This window comes from Streptopelia decaocto, assembly GCF_964273445.1.
Source record: "Streptopelia decaocto genome assembly, chromosome: 10".
Lineage (NCBI taxonomy): Eukaryota > Metazoa > Chordata > Aves > Columbiformes > Columbidae > Streptopelia > Streptopelia decaocto.
In genome coordinates this window covers 4358036-4375533 of record NC_138665.1, presented here as the reverse complement: position 1 = coordinate 4375533, position 17498 = coordinate 4358036, and the positions used below count along the sequence as shown (strand labels likewise).

The 17498-nt window shown below is 41.8% G+C and overlaps 1 protein-coding gene across 6 annotated transcripts in view; it reads right to left on the bottom strand.

Moving 5' to 3' along the window:
* STAG2 (STAG2 cohesin complex component) overlaps nt 1–17257 on the bottom strand; it is a 75665-nt gene extending 58408 nt beyond the window's left edge. For 3 of the 6 annotated variants that reach the window (XM_082061779.1, XM_082061784.1, XM_082061783.1), the window contains exon 1: nt 17062–17257. The gene's annotated coding sequence lies outside the window, so the exon portion shown is untranslated. Of the gene's footprint in view, nt 1–14505; nt 14645–15718; nt 16092–16589; nt 16607–17061 lie in introns of those variants that run through there. The other 3 variants (XM_082061781.1, XM_082061780.1, XM_082061782.1) reach the window with 3 other exon arrangements.
* Between the last annotated feature and the right edge of the window lie 241 nt (nt 17258–17498).

The window sequence follows — 17498 nt, the reverse complement described above, 5'->3', positions numbered from 1 at the left end:
TTCTTACGTACCAGGAAAAAGTATCTCCAAGAGTAAAGATAAACACATTATTTGTCCAGTAAAACCAACACAGACTATGACAAACCAAAATGCTGTAGTATATACCCAACAGCAATGCAAAGTACTATTTCCAATCATCTTACCAGACACCCTTTACTGAATTTTCCTTGAAGACACTCCTTGCTGCCTTAAGTTTGCGTTTCCTTCAATGCTGATTTAGCATTATAATGTAATGTATCATTAAAATATTCTAAACAAGTATTTTCTTACACGTTAAACATTAATTTATACTTCCCTCAAACTAAACTTATTTTCCTCTCCCCTCTCATTCCATATCTATCCATACAAAGACATTCCTTAGCATTGCTTTCTCAAGATTTGAGGATCTAGAAACAACAACACTGGTGAAATCTATTTTTCAAGTAACTTTTTTGCATTAACTGTTCTGATTTGCTATAAGATATCGCTTCTGAACGTGACAACTGCAACAGTTAACCATTTGTATGATGTCCAAAATAGCAGTATTTTTACAGCAATATGCAGCTTATACTGTTTGACAGGTCTAACTGATTAACTCCATCATCTACGTGTTGCCTGAATAAACTGCAGAACCTTGCTCCATTTTGAGTATCATCTATTCCCAGATTAGCAGCTCAGAGAACCACTTAAATAGAAGTAACAATGTGGTAAAATTGTAGCAGTCCGAAAACACAGATATCCCAGATTTCCAGCACTCTAGACTACATTCTACTATATTGTGATACACAAGTTCCGGTGTACAACCTACAACACATACTCTTCAACTCTGAATGTCATTAAATCTTCTGTGTAGAAACTACCATATCCTAAAAATTAAGTATATATTTAAAACCAACGTGCTCTCCAGCAGTTAAAGGCTTTACGCTGTTGTTATTGAAAACTTAAAATATAAAATGTGTTACACATACATTACAAAAAGTCCTTTTTTAAAACTTAAACACTTCTACTAGTTCCACTCACTTTCGTTTCACAATCTTTGCCTTTTATATGCCTTCTCAAATTGTCATTCACCCTGGGAAAAGGAAGCTGCTCAATGGAAACAACTTGGCTAAGTACTAGTAATTTCAAATTTTTTTCCAGTATTCCTTTCAATTATCAACAGAGAGCCCATTTTATACTAACTTGAACAAACTGCATCAACTGTATCTATATTTTTTTTTTGCTAAATAATGAATGAAACTACAAATAATAACCATGTAATTCAATATGACAATAGACTGGTTGCTACTGGTAAAACAACAGTCCCACTGCCCCCTTCTCCCTGCATTTATTTCTGGCCACATCTCATAGTCAAGGGCACTTGTCAGACCCTTTGTTGAGCAACAATCTATTAATTTATTTTTGAATGAATTGCCTTTCCAACAGTTTAGTAAATTGAGCTGGCTCAACAAAAGATTCCTGTGGTTGGTGCAAGAAAATGGCTCATTTTAAAATCAGTGAGATACTACCGCAGACATGATCTACTATCAAATTACGTCAAAGGAAAACAAAAAGAGATGTCCATACTGTTCTGGTAGGCTACAACTGCTTTAAAAGCTGCCATGCACTGCTCCAAATCCAGCTTACCCTCTGGCCACAGCACTACGATGCACACTTAGCACAGCACCCAAACACCTGTACCACCATCATCTAGCCAGCTATAAAACATAAAAGCCTGGCCCCAACATGCTGCTTTTCCAACAATAACAAAAATTTGTAACACAGTATATTTTGTGGTGTCTGAATAAATGTTCTGAAAAGTAAAGAGCTGGTCACCTTTGCCTAAACCCTATATAAAATGGCAATGAAAGCTGCAGAGATGTGACAGAAATAGAAGACACACACCCCTGCTAACAAACGGCCACCATTTTACCAAGGACAGCCAAGAGTGGGCTGATCTATGTAATTTATATTATCCATTGCTATTACGATGTTTCTTGGGCATATCAGACATAATTAGAATCTGCCAGGACTAGCTTTATTCAATCAGACAGCACTCACCACTGAGTAGTTTAATACTGTAAGAATACATAATAAGAACTAGTTCTATTTCTAATGATTTTCTTCATTGATCTGTGTAGTTTCTAAAAATCACACTATTACTAGAAAACAAAGAAGAAAAAAATTTTTACTATGTTTATGCCCAAGTTGGTTTGACTAACATTTTTTTTCAGATAGGTTACATAGAAATACAGATTTATCCCATTTTAACTAAGATCAGAAGAATTCGTAGAACAGTACTAGGCCTGTATATGGGATACTTATGCATGCTATTAATTTTTGTATAACACTACTTTTTTTAAAAAGGCTAGCTACATTTTAAACACTTAGTGGAGGTCAAATATCCCAGACCCATTTAAAGCTACTGAACTTTACAACAAACAAAAAAACTTCATTAACTAAAACTCAACAAATCAATACATAACAACCTATTCAAAATTAGTGAACTGATTGGTCAAAGAGAAAATGTAAAAGGAAGCAGGAGATCAAACCTTGTTTTACAGACTTTTTCCTCTCTGAAATTTACAGTCAGCTTTTCATGTGTTACAAGTTACAATTCAAACTTCCTTAAGGACTAACAATTTTGTTCTATAAATTCTGCAAACTATATATTACCAGACACTATATTTATTGTCAGACCAATTTTTACTTTAATTTACGAAATTTCCCTTTTAACTCTGTTAAACGTTTAAGACCAATATGCACTGTCCACCACATCATTTTCCTTAGTGATCTGTAAGTATCTCCAAGATGCAGCACGAAGCCACAGAGAAGCATTCAGGCCAGTCCTGGTGCAGCAAACAGAAGCACGGGTTTAGCACAGAACCCCAGATATACTAAAATGGCCCTCATCTCAATATTTCTTCCCATTAGTCCACACTGTTTCCAGCACGCAATTTATTGTATAGACCTGTTCTTGCAAACTTATGTTTAACTGCCTAAGGAAAAGTTGGAATAACAAAATCTTGAAGCTTAATTCAGAACTGCTGAAGCCTCTCTTTAAAAGGATGCTTAACATGAAAATATACCTATGCAATTTGCAAAGATGCACATTTATAAATTCACGCATATTACAGTTGTAAACTACCTGAAGAAAATAATATTGTACAGATTCTTCAGAAGAAAAACAAGGAGTAGAAAATCTGGGTAATAAGGGCTAAAATGTACAACCACATAACTTTCTATAAAAACTGCCACTCAAAAGAGGCATTTTTATGAATTACATCTCTGTTTTAAATCCATACGCTGATTTTTCAGACACTGCTGCAGCAAAGTACTTCCATGCAACACATTAGCCATTTACAGCTGAGCAACAGTTTAGACAAAACCCAACATAATAGTAATTTTCAAAGTCACTATGAGATCCTAGTAAAAATGTACATAGCTACTTTGGTTGTGGTGTTGTGAGAACTTTAATCAGAACACTAACAGCTTGATGAATTTATCATACCAGTCATATTTAATACATATCAGTTAACTGAAAACTAACATTTATACAGACAGGGAAAACCTCAATAAGTTTTTAGTACAGGTATGCAGTAATTAATTTTCAACTTAAGACTATGTTTTAAGATGAACAACAGAGCTTTTAAGAAGCAAGCTCAGAATGAACATCATTCTCACAGCGTTACTTGTTATGAATATGCAATGGCTCCCAAACTGCAAAGAAATAAACCTTAATCTAGCAGAAACAAAAACTAGCCCAGAAAAGCTTGAAATACCACACACAAAATGAATGAAATGCCATTCTTTCCAGCAGTCAGCATTCTGCAAGGCACAGACCTCCTGAAGAGTAGTACTATATTCTATTCGTAACCTTTTTCTACACAACACTAAAGCGGAAGGTTAGAGTGACAAAAACAGTACGTTAATAAGATGATAAAGATGATTCTTAACTACACTAGTTACAGCTTTTCGTTCTTTTGACATCAAAAAGTAGGGGTCATAACTGGCTGTTACTGATTTATACTGACAGAATTTGGGCTCAAATGTTAAATAAAGATTAGTTAGTATTTGCAGAAGACTTTGAACATACAAAATGCTATGTAAGTAGCAAGTATTAAGTCTTCCCACACACTCATTTTGGCATGCCTCCAAGCAGGGAAGTCCCACAGCAACATTTCAACAGCAGTAAGGAGAAACAGCGAGCTCGGGCAGTTGCAGCTATATTCACAACAGCCCTTCTAAGGAACACCTGCAAAACTGGCTAGAACCAAAGCCCACCAGCCATGCTCAATGCTCTCTAAAAATTCAACACCAAAAGAGTAACTCCTGTTCCAACATGGCTTATATAAACGGAAACCATACAACCCAAACCATATACAACACTCCAAAAATTTTGTACATGTGGCTTTCCTGTTGTCTAGTATTTCCAACCAGACTACAACTTCACAAAGCAAAATCACAGCCTACAATGTAGCTGTCAGTTTGATTATTCACATAGAAGCTTATCTTCAACAAATCACAGACCGGTTTCCCCAAATCTAAACTCTAAAATGGTGAGGAATTTAGCAATGAATCACTTTGCAGTAGTTTCTGATCAATAACAGTAAAGCTCTTCCGAAAGACCTAAAGAAGAAAGCTAACATCTTCTCAGTTAGTTGGGAAAATATAATGAAATTTTTAAAAAAATAAAATAAAAATAAGAATTAAAAAAAATTCCATGTTGTAAAAAACACTGCTAGTTTTCTACCAAAAGTGGAAGAAAACAAAATGCTCTGAACTGAGCCTAATGTAAGGCAGAGAGGAGAGGCATGCAATGTGTTCAGGCATCATCTGGTCTATTTCTCAGGTTCTCTGAAGGACAATATTAATATTTTATGAAATTAAAAAAGGGTATGTCTGGTTTAGTTACCAGGTATTCCTAGAGATGAGACCTGTAGCCTCAGCATGCCTCAAAAACTCAGAATCCAGGAGGGAGATGAGTCAGGAGGGATGGGACTGCAGGTCACTGCACAGGATGGTCCATGTTCTGTAAAAAGGCCAAAGGCAGACCTCACGTACAGAACTGGCACTGCAGCTTCCATAAACCACGGAACACTGGAGAGTGCAAAGGCTCATAGTAAGATCTAACCACAACAAGCTGGTAAGCATCCAGCTAAAGGAGGAGGTCTAGCAGGGTTTTGACAACGGCATCTGATTAACCATGCTAAAGCTGGAAGAAAAATCTTGGGGGAAGGAAACTCTTCTATAACCACTCTTACATCTTTTCTTAACTCCTTCTGTCTCATTCCAAGTAACACCTGCACAGCTTCTAACCGGTGCATAGACTGAAACCAAAGAAAAATGTGCATGATCTTCCTGTCTGCATAAATTAATACAAATCAACAGCAGTCCTGAATTTCCTTGCATAGATCTAACTGTTCTACGACAGACTTTGTAACATTTCAGAAAAAAAATAGATAGATAGATAGATAGATAGATAGATATCACTACAAAGATTAGAGGATTACTTTTGAAACTGGCATATTGCCCAAATGGTTTTTAGGAGTAAGATCAGGTAGAAAAGTAGCAAATGACAGCAGAAGTAAAGTTTTATTTTCCTGGTTCTAGAGTTACAGAAAATATTACCACTACTGTTGGAGCAGGCAGCTGACAGAACCCTTCAACAACCAAACCACCACCAGGGCAGTCCCCTTTCAATTCTACATTCTCAGTGGCCAAAAGCTCCTGTAGCCTTTTCCATGCAGGAGCAGCACCCTTTTGAGTCCACAGAGATTAAACCCACAGAAAACTACTCTTCTTCACAGTTTAGCTCCTTAAACCAGTTCACCTATGGGTTCAAACAGGCAGAACACACATGCACAGGGTAAACAACCCAAGCAGGTGGTCAGGACACAGAGACAAAACCACCCTACTAGCAGCAGCTCACCACATGGTGATGGCACATCTTCAGCAGCTTGAAGGGAACAAGTATGAAAGGAAGATGACTATGAAAGAGGGAGGAAACTCTGCACATGCAGTTATGTTCAGAAACAACTGCCAGTTACAAACCTGCCCCAATTCTGTTCTTTCACATCAGCTAGGTACCTAGTCTCTCCACCAACTACCCTCATGGTGAAAAACAAGTCTACATTGTCAATGGATTGCCAGCTTCATTTCTCTCCTCCAGATCTCACCTCAAAAGGCTTTAAAGATTAACTTTTCAATTCCTAACTTTATCAAAAATATAAGACAAATATTTGCAACCTTCCACATCTGATAGAACAACATATTCCAAGATTAAAATTTTACATAAATGCAGTTTTTTATACTTCATATAGCTAATAACTCAATGCCAACATATTCCACAACAGAAACTAATAAAGAGAAAGTAATGCAACAGGACACAGAACATACTTTTGAAATGCTTCTAGTAAGCATCAACATATTCTTATACTTTCCTATCTTTCCTAACTTCCTCGGTATCATTTTCTTCATTCTGGTAATTTTATCTTCTAGAATGCTTAATTCCTTATATACTGTCAAATAGTCCTTACTGTAAATGAAATGAAAACTTCACTAAGTTTCTTAAATCTCCAAGCTACTAAGAACATGGACTCAATTAGAATTTTTCCATGCTTCTCTTCACTGGAGATAGCGGAAGACTAAGCCCATTTGTAGGATTATGCAGGAATGCATAAATCTTCTCTGTAAACAAAACTTCCCTAACCAGTTTTGAATGCAAGGTATGCTACACATACTTTATACTCCCTTGGCACAAAGAGGAAAGAACTTGAGAATCCGTTTTACACAGATTATACTGCATTTCAGATCAATACAAAAAAATCTTAACGGGCCTGACCTGCTGTATGTATATGAAGAAGATGATTTACTGCATTTTCTTCTATTCACAGTGTTAATGAACAGGAAGTTTCTAAAAATGTTTTTCTCATTTTCATATCATACTGATGTACACAAACTCTGCCTGCCCACCTTTGAAAATTTTTGCTTAGCACCAACTACTACTCTGAGGCACCAATATAATCTGAGTACACAACTTTTTAAACTTTCATAAAACTATCACATTGCCGAAGAGAAATTCATCAGTATAACCAGAAAGACAATGCAATTCAGCAAGAGAAATATAATGCCTAAAGTCTTCTTCCAGTTATTTTTCAACCGTCAAGCCACAGGTCTTCTAGTTTACAAAATCTGTTCTAACTCACAGCAGAATAGTAATACAGCATATACATATTGCTGTATCAGCGATACTTTTAAAAAATACATTTTAAAAATTAAACAAATACCAACAAGCATGCATCAGTTTTGAAAATATAGCTTATCAAAGCAAGCCGAACAGAAGCCCACTTAATAAAACAAGAGCACCTTAAACATGGAATTATTCGAGACAAAAGTGCAGTACAGCAGCACATGCAAAAGAAACCAAACATTTTTCCATTATCATTGATGTATTCGTCTTAATAAATCATTTCTATGTTGTGTAAATCAATATCCAAAAGCCAGTTTCACCTTTTTTGGCCAATCATTTATTAGGCAAGTAAGAACAGACCTATACCAGAGAAAGAGATTTGTGCAGCCTTCCTTCCTGGTTACCATAGTTTCAAATGAACTGTAGATTTCTTATGAGAAGGAATAAAAATATCATTGCTTAAATATGAAAACCGCAAGACAAATCACGTTGATCAGTGTATGAACACCACCTAAGTGAACAGGTAGGTGCTCAGGGAAGGCAGTTTTATTTGCAAGACTTTGTCATAGACACAGTAGCAAAGCTTGAAGGTGGACAACAGGTGAAGAATAAAGACAGTAAACGCAACCAGAGGCAAGAGGAAAGTAGATACCAAAAAGTAATCCCTGTAGCCAGTGACCTCTCTCTTTTTCAATAATTTTCAATAAAAACCAAATCAGTTCTAAACCTGGTCATTAGCTTCCCACACCTCCATCATGAAGGAATACATTCCAAACATACTGGGGGTGGAAGAGTGTGAATCTTTATAGGAATTTAAGATTACTTTAAGACCTTAAATAATAAAAAATAATAATAATTTAAAAAAAAAAAACAACACAAAAAAACTAAACAACCAAACAAAACCCACAAACAACTAAAATACCAACAACCGTCCAATAAGAATAGCATAATGGGTTGCCAGAGAGATCATGGAAACTCCATCCTCTGAGATATTCAAAACTTGACTGGACAAATTCCACAGCAACCTCGCATAACTGGAAAAGCTTTAGGTAGGAAGCTGGACTAGATCTCCAGAGGGCCCTTCCTTCCAATATGATTCTGTGACCTACACCACAAATAAGGAAGCAACTGCCCATTCACAATGCAAAGCTTTATTTTATGTGAAGTTAAAAATAAAATATTTGGGATATGGTTTTCAACCAGGTACATAAAGCAACAACAAAAATAAAACAGTATATGGCAGCACACTGAACTGGAACTTTCCTGTAAGAATATAGCTCCTATCCCAAAATAGTACAAAATAACAAAATTTCAAACATACTTTAAAAATACTTATGTTATTAATGTTAAATTATGAATATCACAGTCTTTCCTTTGCAACTACATTTAAATTGTATTTTTTACCCTAAACCAAGATGCAACGGTCCGTATCAATCCTACTTCCTGTATGTCTGCCACAAACATATCACTGCTGTAGCTAGACTGCAGCCAATGGCCATCCTCATTTTGAAACAAGTCTTTATCAAGTTTCCCTAGTTTTATTCCTTGGGGGAAAAAAAAATATATATATATATATATATATGTATTTAAAAAAAAATCATATTTAATCAGTTCTCTGTTTCTAAGAAGATCAGAAGTGAAATGAACAACATTGCCAGTGGTCAGGATGCAGTGCCTTATTACTCAAATCAGTTGGCCACTATATCCATAAGTAATTAAAAAACAAACAAACCAACCACACACCAAATTTATTCCAGGACTCATGTCATACAAAATCACCTTTGAATTAAAAACCAGAGATCTCAAATGCATGCTTCATGAATTACAAAACTGTTTTCCTGACATTACTACTGACATTGTTTTTTAGTAACCTCAGTTATCTATATATTCAACTGCCCACAGGAAGATAATTAAAATAACATATATTTTAAAAAACAAAACAAGCATCTTGAATATTCACAACCCTAATCCATACAAACTCTCCTCATACTGAACACTCGCTGCTGAAGATGACATGCTGACAAATGAAATCAGACAATTACATTACTTGCATATTATCTGCTTACTAAGACTTGATATGGTCCAAATTTCCAGAGTTGATCCTTCTTAAGGGATGAACTAGCAGTTTTACCTAAAGGAATAGCAGGTAATTGCATGAAAGACAGAAAAGGCTTACCTTGAACAGCTTATTTTTATTTGCAAAGTAAAAGTCAATCTTTTTTTTCCCAGATGAGATGCTGCAAGGAATATTAATATAATAATATTATTTCATAAAACTCATGGCTGAAATCCTATGTTAAGTAAAAAAATGCAATTCAGCCATAATCAAGAACTGCAACATTACCTACAAATCAAAAATATACATCTCTTTCTAGACAGATCACATGTATTAAGCAACAGGAAAACACCTGCATTAAGTCCTCTTTGCTACATGACTACATGTACTACATCACCATACCTTCCCAGGAAGCATCAAACTGGCAAGCACGTACACTGAATGACACCTGTCACTCAGTGGGAGTGGGGAAGGGAGACACTGGGGGTGTCTGCAGGTAAGGTGAGTCATCCTGCACATCACCCAAAGCTCACCCGCTGGCCAGAAGCCAAGCAGCATTTCACCAAACCTTGCAGCAACTCAAGGCCAATTTTGGAACGCAAACCCAACTAAACAAAAGATGCATTCCTAAGGTTTGATGTTTCTTTTTTTAACTGGTCAGTAGTTTTGGAAATGTTTCCTGCTTTCTGAAATGTCAGTATTCTTGATTTCTTTCCATGATTTTGCTAATAGAAAACCCTGATATTTGCACACCATCTATAGTACTTATCATCCATCTAGGCCACTACAGACATAGATATTACATGGCAACACACACCATTTAAGACCTTTTTCAAAATATAAGCAAAAATCATTGGCTTACCCTATCAAGCCTAAAACAATGGGAACAGATGCAAAAATACTTTCCTCTCTAGAAGCCACCCAGAAGCACTAACAAAAATCTGCTTTGGAAAACAAATATTCTTCCACTGAATTCTAGTGCCACACATACTCCCTTCTAATCCAATAACTAACCTTTACTGAAATAGAAGCATAGAAAAGTAAAATGCATAAAAGGTTGTGTGAGGGCAGGACTAATATAATAAGCCATCAGATTCAGAGCCATAAGAAAATAAACATTCATCTACCTGCCCCCTATAACCATCCCCCCACCAAACCAAACCAAACACACTTATCTCTAGATAATTGTCTTTGGGTGGGTATCGTGATCAACTTCTCAATCACAGATCACAATCTACCCTCCAATATATGACAACCTTCTTACATCTACTCACTCTTCCTATTGTATTCTTTTTCAAAAATAAGTCCTCCAGAGAGGGATGTTATAGCTAGTTACACAATCAAAAAATGTACAGAATAGACAACAATAAAGTACATGCCTGGACATAAAGTGCGTACCTGCATAAAGCAGTTACATGACAGCTAATTTAATTTCCCTCTGAAGTCACAATAAGACAAACAATAACTGCATACAAATGCAATCCTGTATGCACTTCATTTCTGACACAAATTGGGATTAAGAAGATTCAAAGCAGACTACGCCTGCACTCTTCCATGTGACTGTAGCCAATAAAGGCTAAGAAAGGGCTAATTGTAACATGAAAGCCAAGGGGATCAAATTTTTCCCCATATCCCTATCTCCAAAATTGCATGCCAGATCCCCCCTCAGATCCGAGCAGTCGAGGGAAAATGTTTGAGAGATGAACAAAAAGAAACATCTCGCTTTCCCTTCTTCTCTACTCAAGATCTCACAGATCAGTGATTTTCTTAATGGTGCAACACTTGGGAGACACAGATACTAGAAAGGGGTAAACTGTGAAATATTGCAATGGCATAACCCATCAAATTTAGGCCTCCGGTCTAGTCTTAGTGATCCTGGCCATCAAAATGAGAGGATTGAGAAAAGAAAACACAGTATTTGTGTTGATATCTGAACAGTGAATCATCTTTCTCAAGATAGAACCCAATCAGCACTAGCCCTACGTTTGTCTGTGGTGATCTAAATGAAGGCCATGTTCAAAAGTTTCCCTTACTTTGTATTTACTCGCAAAAACAAAAAACAAAACAGAAAACAAAAAAAACCACCTTCACCAGATTTTTATGAACTGCAACATGAGAAAACTTAGAGAAGCTAAATTCTAATTAAAACAACATACAATTAAAAGTACATTTTAAATCTCCAATTCTCAAAACAGAAGTTTGCACTGTATCACTCATAAGTAAATATCTGACCCTGTTAAAAGTCTCATTAGATTTCAAGGCTTACCCTTAAATCACAAAGATACACACTTTTGGAAAGTACATAGTTGTTTTTTTTTTCCCCCAATATAAAAAGCCAACTGAAGTCACTGGACTGATCTCCAAACATTAAAACTGTTCACAGAGTGGTGGAAGAGTTTAACTGGTTTACTCCAGAAAGTAGTCTTTAAGAAAAAACAAAAGCTAGAGCAAGAGATTCACTCATGCTGATGCAATACTGCAAAGGTTACCAAAAGGTTTTCTCTTCAAAATTTCATTTACCAAAACAAACACCCAAGTCTTCCCACCCTCACAAAACACCCGCTGAGCACGACTCCCCACAAGGCCCCTCCAGGACCCCCCCAGCACCCTCCAAGGCACAAGGTAGCCAGTGCAGCAGCATCAGCCTGGCCCACATGAAACCACCACTGACTTGACAGATCCAGATCAAACCTGAACAGACTGGATTGAGTAACTCGGCACACTACAAGCTCCTTCCTTGCAGGAAGGACTCTCATATCTCGACCAGAGCGTTTAATCTGCCTGTAGCCCCATTTAGTTCCACCTCTGTCTGTGGCCAACAGGACAGAGATTTGTTGTGTACAAGCTTCTTATTTTCCAAGCCAAAGCTCCAATTCCCTGCTCACCCTCAGTTTCCCAAGGACGAAGTTTTCACTTAATTCTCGCCTCTTCTTTGTCAATGATCCTCATATAAGGAACCTAAAGTTTTCAGAATATGAATGTTTTAAGTGATACTGAGAAAGTGAGCAGAGCTTATTTAAGAATATTAAACTGATATGTTGATGGCTGCTATCAATCACTTTTCTCCATTACAAAACAATTACTGAAGCAAATGAAGCTCTGGGAAATTCTAGCATCTAGTTGACAGACATGCAATCTACAACACATTCCTTTTCCTGTATGTTTTCTTAATTCCTCACATACAAAAAAAAAAAAAAAAACACAACCAAACAAAAAACAAAACAAAACAAGAACACCACACAACACACACTACCAAAACCCAAGTACAATTTTATAAATTCACACCTACAATATTCTCCTAAGTTTTCAAATTAATGGGAGAAGAAATTATGACACTGTCGGCATACCACACTGAGTTCAGAACCTCATCTCATTTGACAAAACACAGCATTCCAACAACAGAACCAAGCAGCGTAAGTAACCAGCAGAAATATTTGCTTGCTTTTGGGGATTCATTTGGTGAAAATAAGCAACCAAAGTGTGTAAGGTTTCTGTAAAACATACAACCTGTTTACGCTGTCACACAAGTCCCAGAAAATCTAATATCTCCTACAGCATTTGACTGCAGCAAAACCAAGACAGTAACATCACAAATGAAAATGACAAATGAGGGTTCTCATATCATTCTAAATTTGAGCCATAAGCGACAAAAAGCAACCTAATTAAAAAAAGTTCATAATGCTCTGCTGTGTTAAGATTATTTCATGATTTGACGAAACCTAATGCAGTTGTTCCCACCAACCAGAGCATGTACTTTCAAGTGGTTTGTTGCCTGCGGCTATTTTCTACAGGAGACTGTAGTAGCATGTAATATTCAAGAGAAGCTGTTTGCATGACATTTTTAAAAAATAATTCGGTTGCTGTTGATATGTTATACTGAAATAAAATAAAAATAAAGAGAGCATTTAACTGACAATTCTATTTACGCTCCTTTCAAGTGGAAATAATTTCATTCTGCACATTTATGCCTTTAAAGACTGTAACATGTAAAGATGGAACGTGATATATTTATGGAATTCAAGTTAGATTAACAGTCAGTTAATTGAATATTCCTATTTTAAAAATGGAATGTTCTTCAAGTAGTAAAATGTATTTTTAAACCAAGTATTTTAACAAGCTATGCACCTATCATTTTTTTGTCATTTCACAGAATTCATTTTTAAAAAATATATTAAAATACCACAGCATCATTAATTTGAACCAACTTATCCCAACCAATAATTCCAGCTTTTGATTGCAAAACACCAAGACCTCATACCTAAAAGAAATTATCTGTACATAAATTTTGACTAGTGTTCTTAAATACAAGTTTAACAAATCCTTACGCTGCTCTTTGACTTTACTCAGTAATATCTTCCCAAAACTGTAAATGGATGAAAAAGCTCCAAAAACATATCTCTGGCCCAAGTACATAACTTGGGAGATATCCAAGCGCTAAGAAGTTTCACAGGAAAATTAAAGAATCTCTCCCATCCCCCAGTTCCATGCCTGGTTTGTTTGTTTGACTTTACACTTATACAACATTGAATGTTAAGTTTACCACAGCTAATTCAACATAAACAACAGCAAAGGAAATTAACTGATTTCTCTCACAGGTTGCAAAGAGCCCACCTGTAGATGACACTGTAAAACATCACTGGTTTTGTTAAGAAGGACCTACATGAGCCTCATCAGTTAAGGCGCAAGATCTACCTATATGATATGGGAATTAATTCATATTTTTCTCCTTTCAACCTTGAAGCTTTCTTAGTCTTTGTTTAATTAATCAGAGCAGTATGGGCATTCCACCCCACTCAGCTCCAGCACTGAAAGCAGAAAAAGATGAAGGTTTATGCTAACAGCATGGCAGTGGCCTTCTCACATCTTGTATCATTTTGTAATGAAACTGTCACCATGGTTATAAGGGAAAAGATACAGTGTTACCCAGCAAGGTGCCCCACACAAGATCTGTGGCATGGTGACTCTGCAACTGATCACCGCCAAGACTTATCTGCAAAATTATGAGTTGGGCATAATGACCATGTAATACCAAGAAGCTAGAGATTGCACAATCACTTGGGGTATTTATTTACCTGCATGTAACCAACCAGCCTGCACAGGGATGTTTTCTAAATCCTGTACAGTTCAATACAATATAAACACTCCAGAAGTAACAGTAAATACGTTAATAAATAATGGCTTTAGGGAAAAGGCAATATAAAAAGGGGGAAAGTTTGTTTCAAACGGCCAAGCATTATAAACGAGAAAGAAGCCATCAATCACAAATCGAAACTGAACGGCCAAGAGTTCACAGTGTGACCTGTGCTTGGAGAACATCCTACTGCAGGAAATTCTAGTAACTCTTCTTTCTAGGTCATTTAAACCAGGATTGAACAAAACTCCCAGGCAGCAGAAACACAGTCACCCAACGGCTTCGACGGACGCGATCCAAAAGGCCTTTTCCTCTCCGTCCCTCTCCACAAACCCAACAGAACCGGGAAGACGCGGAAGCGTTTCGCGCGGCGCTGCCCTCTCCGCGGCACTCCCGGGGCTCCGGGGCCCGGCGGGGTGCGCGCCCGGGCTGCCCGCCGCGGGGCGCGGGAGGAAGCGGCCGCCTCCCGCCCGGGCGCTGGCCAATGGGCGGCGGCAGGCGGGCGCGGCGGCGGCGGCCCCAGGCGGCGGCGGAGCAGGCCCCGGCGGGGCCGCGTGTGACGCACTTCGGTAACCCGACTCCCCGCCCCCGGCACGAACCGCCGCGCTGACATGGCCCCTCCTCACCCCACCGGGGGAGACGGCAGCGGGGCGCAGCGCAACCTCGGCCGCCCCGGGTTACCTCGGGGCACTGCTGCTGCGGCCGGCCGGGACTCACGCTCCTCCCGGGGGGAGGCGAGGGAAAACGCGGGGTCGCACGGGCGATAAGGCGGCTAATGAGGCCGGACACGCCAGGGTGTGGCTGCGGGGAGCACACGGGAAGAGAGCGCTGAGCCAGCGCGGGAGGGGGGAGGCGGCAGCGTTTGTTACCCAGGCTTCCAAAAAGTAACAAAAATAAAAAGCACACAGTAACTACAGCACCGGACTCAGCGGTTATTGAAACTTTGTATTAAGTCCAAACACCACATCCCGTGGGAAAACAACAGCAAGAGCCGAGTGAAGAGAAAGAGGGAGACGAGCGCCTTCACTCCCCGTTCTCGGGGATGAAAAGAAGAAAAAAAAAATGAGGTCGGTCGGTCGCGGATTTCCACGGGACGAGCGGATTACACAACGCCACCAGCGCGGAGAAAGGCAGGAGGCGGCGGGAGGCCGGCAGGGCGGGCACCCAAAGCCAGCGCACCCCGGCTCGGGGCTGCGCTCGGCCAGGGAGAAAGAACACCCGAAAAACAGGGCCGCCCAGCACAGGCCTCTGCTGCCGCTCTCATTCCCCCGTCCCTACAAGTCCCTCACCACAGCAACAACTGTGTATATATTTTTTTAATCCGTGTAGAGAAAAGAAGCGCCCAGAAAAGAGAAACACCAGGAAAGCTCTTGCTTCCTACCTGGGCAGGGTTCAGCTCAGTTCAGTGCGTGCCGAGGAGGAGGGGGCAGAGAAGCACTATCTAAAACAAAAGTGGCGCCAAAACCCCCCAGTAAGAAGCACTCTTCTTCCTCCTCCTCCCCCTCCCTCCCCCACCAGGGCCGGCGAGAGCCCAGCGGGGTTCCTGCAACACGCGGCTCCCGGCATCAGGCGGCCCCGGCACAAGTTGGCAAGCGCCCTTTCTTTACAAAAAAAAAAAAAAAAAAAAGAAAAGAAAAAAATAAAGCAAGCCGAACGGAAACTGCCACAACTCTTCCTCTTAGAGGGCAGCCGCCGAAGAGCTCGCCCAAAGTCACCCGGAGGGGAAAACTCGCCCTACAAAGGCATTCCCCGAGCTGGGCGCCGGAGGAGGGGGGGAGGGGGGGGGTCGCCAGCTCTCTCGAAGGAGGCAGCGAAGAGGGGCGGGGGAGAAAGGCACAGGTCAGACCCCACGTCCTCACTTGGGCCGAGGGAACTCGCTGTCGCCAGCTCTCCAGCCCAGTCACTCAGAAAGAGGCAGCCGGAGTTGCCCCACTCGACCGAGCCGGGAAAGGGAGACGAAGGAGAGAAACCCCGATCCCCCGGCACTTCCCTCCGCGGGCAAGCCGCCGGGAGCGGGCTGGCAGGAGAGCTCAGCTGCGGGAAGGAGGGGAGCGCTGTCAGGGGTGGGAGTCCCCTCTCCCCGGCCTCCACCGACACCCGCCCGGGGCACCGGCGGCCGCCCCACCATTTTCTGCTGCGCGCCGCGCGGCCCAGCGCTCTCCGCCCCCCCCGCTCCGGCCGCAGCGGCTCCGACCCCCTTCCCCTCCCAGCCACCCCCCGAGCGGCCCGGCCCGGCTTGCCCACACACACACCCGCCACACACACAATGCCCGAGTCCTCCATCTTGCCAACAGCCCCGGCTCGGCTCGGGAGAAGGGGGGAGGAGGAGAAGGTGGTTCTCCATTTTAGCTCGCCGCGCACTGGGCCCAGCCTGCCCGCGGCCGGCTCTGGGGACGCGGAACGGGGCTCCGGGCGGGCAGCGGGGCCGCTTTCGGCGCCCTCTCTCTCTCTCACTCGCGCTCCGCTCGCGTCCCCCCTCCCCGCCGGGGCGCGCTGGGAAGGGGGGGTGGGGAAGCGGGGGGCTGGAGTGTTTTCGCGGCTCGGCCCCGCCGTCCTCCATCTTGGCTGCGCGGAGTCCCTGTGGCCAGCAGGCCTAGCGCCCCGCGCCGTCCCCGCAGGCCGGGGACCGCGGGCCCCGTCCCGGCCTCGCTCCGCAGCCACGCACCGCGATCCCGAGTCCCCCCTCCAAACTTCCAGAAGCTTCGCCGCCATTTTCTAACTTACCTTGCCCAGTGTCGGCGTAGGCAGCGAGGAGGCCCAGGCTCGTAGCTCCGCTCCTATATCCCCGGCCCGGCTGCCGGTTGCGCGCCCGGCCCGGAGCCTCGGCCGCGGAGGGGGGGTTTGGGGAGGGCGCGGGGCGCGGGCAGGTTATTTAATTTGGCGGCGGCGCTGGGGATTGTTTGGGGTGTTCGCTGCTCGGCGGCTCGCGAGCGAATGGAGGGCGCAGGCGCCACCTGGCGGCCACCGCGCGGGGCCCGCTCTCCTGGGCGCGGGGCGACACCTGCCGGCCGGCCGCGGCGGCGCCAGCCGAGCGGGGTAAACAAGGTGCCGCGCATGCGCGCGGGCCGCCCGGCCGCTCCCCCACCCCCGCCGGCTGGCGAGCGCGGCGCGGCCTGAGGGGCCGGGCGGGGCTGAGGGGGCGGGCGAGGCGGGGGAGGCAG